Source organism: Hemitrygon akajei, unplaced genomic scaffold (assembly GCF_048418815.1).
Source record: "Hemitrygon akajei unplaced genomic scaffold, sHemAka1.3 Scf000154, whole genome shotgun sequence".
Lineage (NCBI taxonomy): Eukaryota > Metazoa > Chordata > Chondrichthyes > Myliobatiformes > Dasyatidae > Hemitrygon > Hemitrygon akajei.
The window spans coordinates 573,908-579,907 of NW_027332040.1; positions in this window are offsets into that span (position 1 = coordinate 573,908).

Sequence of the window (6,000 nt, forward strand, 5' to 3'; positions counted from 1 at the left end):
AGACCAATAGCACAGAGACCCGAGCATCACATTATTGAACACAAACCGCTGGAAGATATCTGCCTGTTCCACTGAGGTCTTCCGATGTTGGCGGATTCGTTGAATTCTTACAGCGGTTTATTTTTAGATCCAGATATCAGAATCCACAGTCGCTGGCTTTGGTTCCACTCCTAGAATGCCGAATACTAGGACTGGACATGAAGTTGTGGAAACCAGCGACAGAAACAATCACTATATTGGCATTAATTTCCATTCCCCCCTCCCCAACGGCAGCCGATACCGCAGCTTACCGAGAATTCCAAAGGCTGAAATAAAAGGATAGTAAACTTCTCCTATCCGCAAAAGGACTGGATAACCCATTTCCGTGATAAACTGCCAATTGTGTTGCTCCTGAATTCACAGCTCTTTCAGAAACTCTGAGCTAATGTATTCAAAACGCCCTTCATTTATAGAAAGGATCAGTCTCCAGAGACACTGTTATGCCGCTGTCTGACTACAGTCACTTGAACAATCATGGTAATTCAGCACCATTCATTGTCTCTGATGTAAATATTGGGCCGACAGAAGACAAGCGCTTCTAAATTCCTAGGCATTACCTCCACGGTTCCTCACCTAGTGAAAAGAATGCCGGAGATCCATTGATAAACACCCGAAGCAGCAACATTTACAAATTTCATTTTTTCTCTCCGCTAATTAACCACTTGTGAACAGAGTTCAACGACACGTCCGAACCCAAACTTCTCTCCCTGTGGTTTTCCATTTCCGACATCATCCTGGACACACGAACACACACACGCGGAATGGCAGTGTTCGGATGACCACGATGCTGATGTACTAAAAATGACAGAATTTGCAGATGCTGGAAATCCTCAGGGGAAGGCGACACACACAAAGTGCTGGGAAAAGAATTTTGAGATGTTGCTGATGTAATTGGATCTTAAGAGCATCTCAGACCTGCCAGAACTCAAAGGAAGAAATGCTTCGATCTGCAAAGGGAATATTCAATAGTAAATATTAAACATAGGACTCTAAATTGGGAGATGAATCGACGTAGGATGGATGAAAGTGAATGAAAGAATGACAAGCATCATATGCTATATTATAACTGTGTGAAAAAGACAGAGGGTCAGACCGACAGATTGACAGTGGCTCACGCTGCAACGGCCGCTTCACACAACCGTCTGGCAAATACCCCTCCCTTACTGACCGACTTTCCTTTTCCTACCAACAGAGAAAAACTTCAATCAACTCCGATTTTCCCTCATGTGGAGGCACCAGAGCAGTCGCTCCTCTCTGACACACAAGGTGTGTTACAAAGCACAGACACACCGACAGCTCATTAGCTCCACAGTTTCAGACAGCAGAGAAATTCAGATTCAGTCCCACACTGAACTCAAGACCCAGACACAGATTACCAATACAACGCCTACACTGATGGTTAACATTTCCATTGACCTCGGTACCACTGTTCTACAGTAGAGACACAGACCCAGTCTCCATTTCCACACCCACGGGGTTAGCAGTGTCAGTGTGAGCTCAGGATTGGACGAACAGCTGGAAAATTGGGAAATTATGAATGTGGTATTGGAAGAACTTAAGAAAGTTTCGGACAAGCTCGTGAGTTTCTGGATAATATGCGTGTGTCAGAATTAGTCAGCAGGTTAATGTAAGACAGATGATTTAAATGGACCACGTTAAAACATTTAGGTAACTCAGGGTTTGTGGCTGAAACCGCAGCTGTTCACAGTCTACAGTGGAGATCTGGATGTGAGGACGAACTATATTATATTATATCCATGTCGGCTGTTGTACAGAGCTGAATGGCAGGGTTCGTAGTGAGAAGGGCACAGTGAGGGTTTCGGGATGCAGACAGAAGTGAAGGAACGAAGTTGTGGCAAACGGATAGTATATAGGGTTATGTGAGGCCATTCATTCCCGGGGGGAAAAAATGAGAAAATCAATATTTACATGGGGCCAGATTGAACGGTTCGAAGGGACCTGACGTTCCTTGTCAACAAATCACTAAGAGTTAACATTCAGGTACCGCAAATAATTATGGAGTCAAACATTTTTGTGTTGTGATACAGGAGGATTGATGAGAGTTATAGAGATATATTACTAGGAGGTGTCCTGCAGGTGTGGTGGGAATGCACCCTGAATGTTAGATCCAGGTCTTGTCACACTTCCTTATGAAAGTTGTCACTAGTAAAGAGAGGGTGCCGAAACTATTCCTCACACTGACAGTATAGTTCCGTAGATGGCATACTTGCCGTGTGAGGGGAGAGCGAGTCTGTATTCGCTGGAATTGTGAGCAGAATTGCTGGATTAATTTCAGATCATTCAGACCAATTGCAAGGAGGATGTTTACCGTGAATGATCATTATATTACCATGTGTCACAGTCCCAGAATGAAGGAGGGGATATTCAGCAAGAGTGATTCCCTCTTCTGTTAAATCATTCAAACGTGCAGGACAGGAGGAGGACATTTTTGTCTGTGATGTTGGGCTGACGTAAGTAAGCCAGGGATGCCTCATTAAACTAATCCCCCCGCCTGAATGCACGTTAAATATTATTTCCAGGTCTGGGCACAGTTCCTCAAGGAAGTTATCCCTGCAACAGAGAGAGTGAAGGGACTATTCCTCACACTGACCCGACGGCTACAAGCGACGGCAGGCTGTCTTTGTGAGGGGAGAGTGCCTGAGTTGGGCCTGCATTCTTTTGAATTGTGAGGAGAATTGATGGATTCTGTCAGGTAATTCGACCGACTGCTGGAAGGATGTTTCCCTTGAATGACAATTCTTTTACCATGGGTCATAGACTCAGAATGAAGGAAATGATATTCACGATGGGGTGGAAAATAAATTTCCCTCATCAGGGATTATTTCTTCAGTGAGACAATTCGGTACAGGAAGAGACAATTTAGTCTGTGATGTTGGGCAGATATGGTTAATTCGGTGATGCCTAATTAAACTAATCACCCTGCCTGCATGTTTTCCATATCCGACCCTTCTCCGTGCATTTGATAGCCTGTCTCTGAATCTTATAATTACCCCTGCCTTCACCACAACGCTAGAAATGCATTCTAGACACCCGCAACTCTCTGCTTTGGTTTGTTTAAATCATGTCCGAACACATCTCCTTTGAACATTTTCCTCTCTCACCTCAACTACGTGTCCTCTGTTATCCGATACTTAAATTCTTTGTAATAGGTTACAGTTGCCTACTGTATTTATGCCTCTCCATCTCCCCTTGCTGGCTGCCATTCTGGAAAGAATAACTCAAGTTCGTGCAAATCCTCCTTTTAGATCTCCTCCCTATGAAACTTTGCTGAAAGCTTTCCAAAGCCTCGGCTTCTTTCTTATAACGGGGCGACCGAAACCAATGTTAAACTCCAGATGGAATCTAACCAGAGACTGATAAAGCGGCAACATCAATTCCCTTTATGACAAGACTGATCCTCCCAGTCATTGCCTTGGCTTCTGCCATCCGGAAAGAACTGTTTAAGTTTGTGCAACCTGACCAGAGTTCTATAGAAAACCAGGGTTCTCTGGACAAGACCGAAGCGACGGAAGTGGGCTGATTCAGCCACGACCCGAGAAGCAGTAGGTGGGGAAGTGATGGAGGATGTTTGTTCTCCACCACGACAGGTGGATAAAGTGATCAGCCGAAGTGAATGGCCACAACATTTCCTCCCTCAAGCACAAGCATCTTGCCCGACAGGAAACTGAGCATGAAATTCACATTCTGGGTAAACAGGACAAGCCACAACTGGGCGATCGAGGACGAAGGATTCAGTGAGGGAAAGTCCAGATTAATTAATTGCTTAAGGGTTTCAATTATCGTAAATATTAGTGAACGTTACGATCATGGGACGGTACTTTGACTAAATGGCGGGTAAATATGTTTTTATCCAAACAGGCGATGACCTGAGGGGAGTGTTTCTGCCTGTTCCCATTGGAGTATCTGGAGAGGCGGGGCCATGGGCCGTCCGTACTTTCCGAGAAGAGTGGAGAAAAGGAGAGAGTGCTGAATTGGAAGTCGAGTATTCCGTAACTGACGCCAAAGACTTTAAAGACAAGTTGTTCTCGTTTCTGCGGAGTGAGGCGAAGTGGCCGTTCGATGTGAACGGTCTAATGATTCATTCAGAAGTTGATTTAAATTCTGAACTCGGTTTGGCTATTACATCTCCGGCTGATAACCGCAGAGGGATTTCTTCGGAAAGCCAGTTTTGCAGGCTTGGAAAGTTCGGTGGCATCAAGCCCACATCCGATGGGGATGAAGAATATGAGGCTTGGGCTGAGCAGACTTCTCAGTTACTGGATGAATAATATGAGGAAACTGAGACTGGCAGAGAGCTTGAACGGTCCGTCCGCTGATATAGCGAGTTTCCTAAAGACAGAAAAGATATTGCCACATCAGCCAATTACCTGCAAGCTCTCGAAGATGTAATTGCCACTGCTGAAAACGCAGCCGATCTGAGGATGATGTTTAGGCACACATTTTAGTAAGAAGGAGCTAAATTGCTTGCCTACATTTTCAGATTGGCGAAGCTGCTGCTCTGTTTGAACTGCAAAGGGTACACTCAACTGTCTATGAGAAACTGAGGAAAAGCAAATTGTGAAGAGCGGGTTGTCACATGACGTGATTGTTCTACATATTCGAATGACTCGAAAGATGCGGCCTCTTCCGTCTTTACTCAGAGATGTTATAGAGCAAGAAAACGAGATGGAGAAGTGGGAGGCCTCCATCATGAGAGCAAAGTTCTCCGTAGAAACCTCTGTTCCTGAAGCGCCCTTAACGTCACACAAGTGTGGGTTTTGCAGGTCGTCGAGAAACATCTGACGACCGACGTCATTGGGGTGATATCGGTTGGAGCTGCCACCAAGAACCAAATGCCGATTGTTACGAACCCGTGGGTATCTGGTACCTGTCACGTGACCATTACGTGATTGAGGCTATACTGGAGATGAGGTAATGGTCTTGTGATGGTGGAGTGAGTCATTTCCCCCGCCAGTGAGAGGTCATGTGATAGTTTTGTTCAACAGGGTATAAATGGAGAACCCCTCCCTGTGACGCGGGGCATTCGGTGGTTGACTTCACTGTTGATTCCACGTTGCGCGTTTTTCGATATATGACGCAGTGATGTACCAAGGCGACGGCTGCTACTGAGCAAGATCCTTAGAACAGTGCCGTGAACAGCGTTTTCTGTTGCAACTGACGGGAAGATAGACATTTTAAGCGGGAGTGCGAAAAATGCTATTCCTGCAGGGATACTGCGGCCAAGCTCTGATGTATCTCAACAGATTGATGGTGTTTATGCTGGAGACATAATTGACACAGGTTCTGACGATAATTTGCTTTACAGATCCACTTACAACCGGTGTCCGACGCATTTGCCTTTGGCGCCAGTGAGTGCCCTTGATGTTCCGGGGTGAGTACTGACGAGTACCCCTACGATGGATAATTTTCCTTGAAGCTGGTACTTACGGAAGCAGATGTTGGAGTAACTGAGACTATTGACACAACATTGTTGGTCTGCCCAGATTACATTGAAATAGATGGACTCCAAGGAGCATGCGAAGAGAGGAACAGATAGAACTTTTTGTCATGATCCGGTCCGTGAAATCCACATTCCGGTTCACGGTCCAGTCTAGTTCCTTATTCCAGGTTTTCCGGGTTTCCCCAGTTTCTGTTGAGGCAGCTTATTCTCGTTTGGGCTGGCATCATAAATAGCTTCAGGATTCAGCCTCTGTCTGCTGGATCGTTCCTGTCCAAAGCCCCCGTCTGTATCCCTCCCCCTAACCTTCCTGCTGGGAGCCTTGCCTCGCCTCGTCTCTGCCTGGAGCCTTGCCTCACCTGCAGACTAGCCTTGCCTTGCCTCCCCTGGAACTTTGCCTCCTCTGGGGTGTTGACTCGCCTTTCCTCTGTCTGGAGCCTTGCCTCGCTTTTCCTGTGTCTGGAGCCTCGCCCTGTTTGGAACTGTCTGTTCCTGTCCACGCC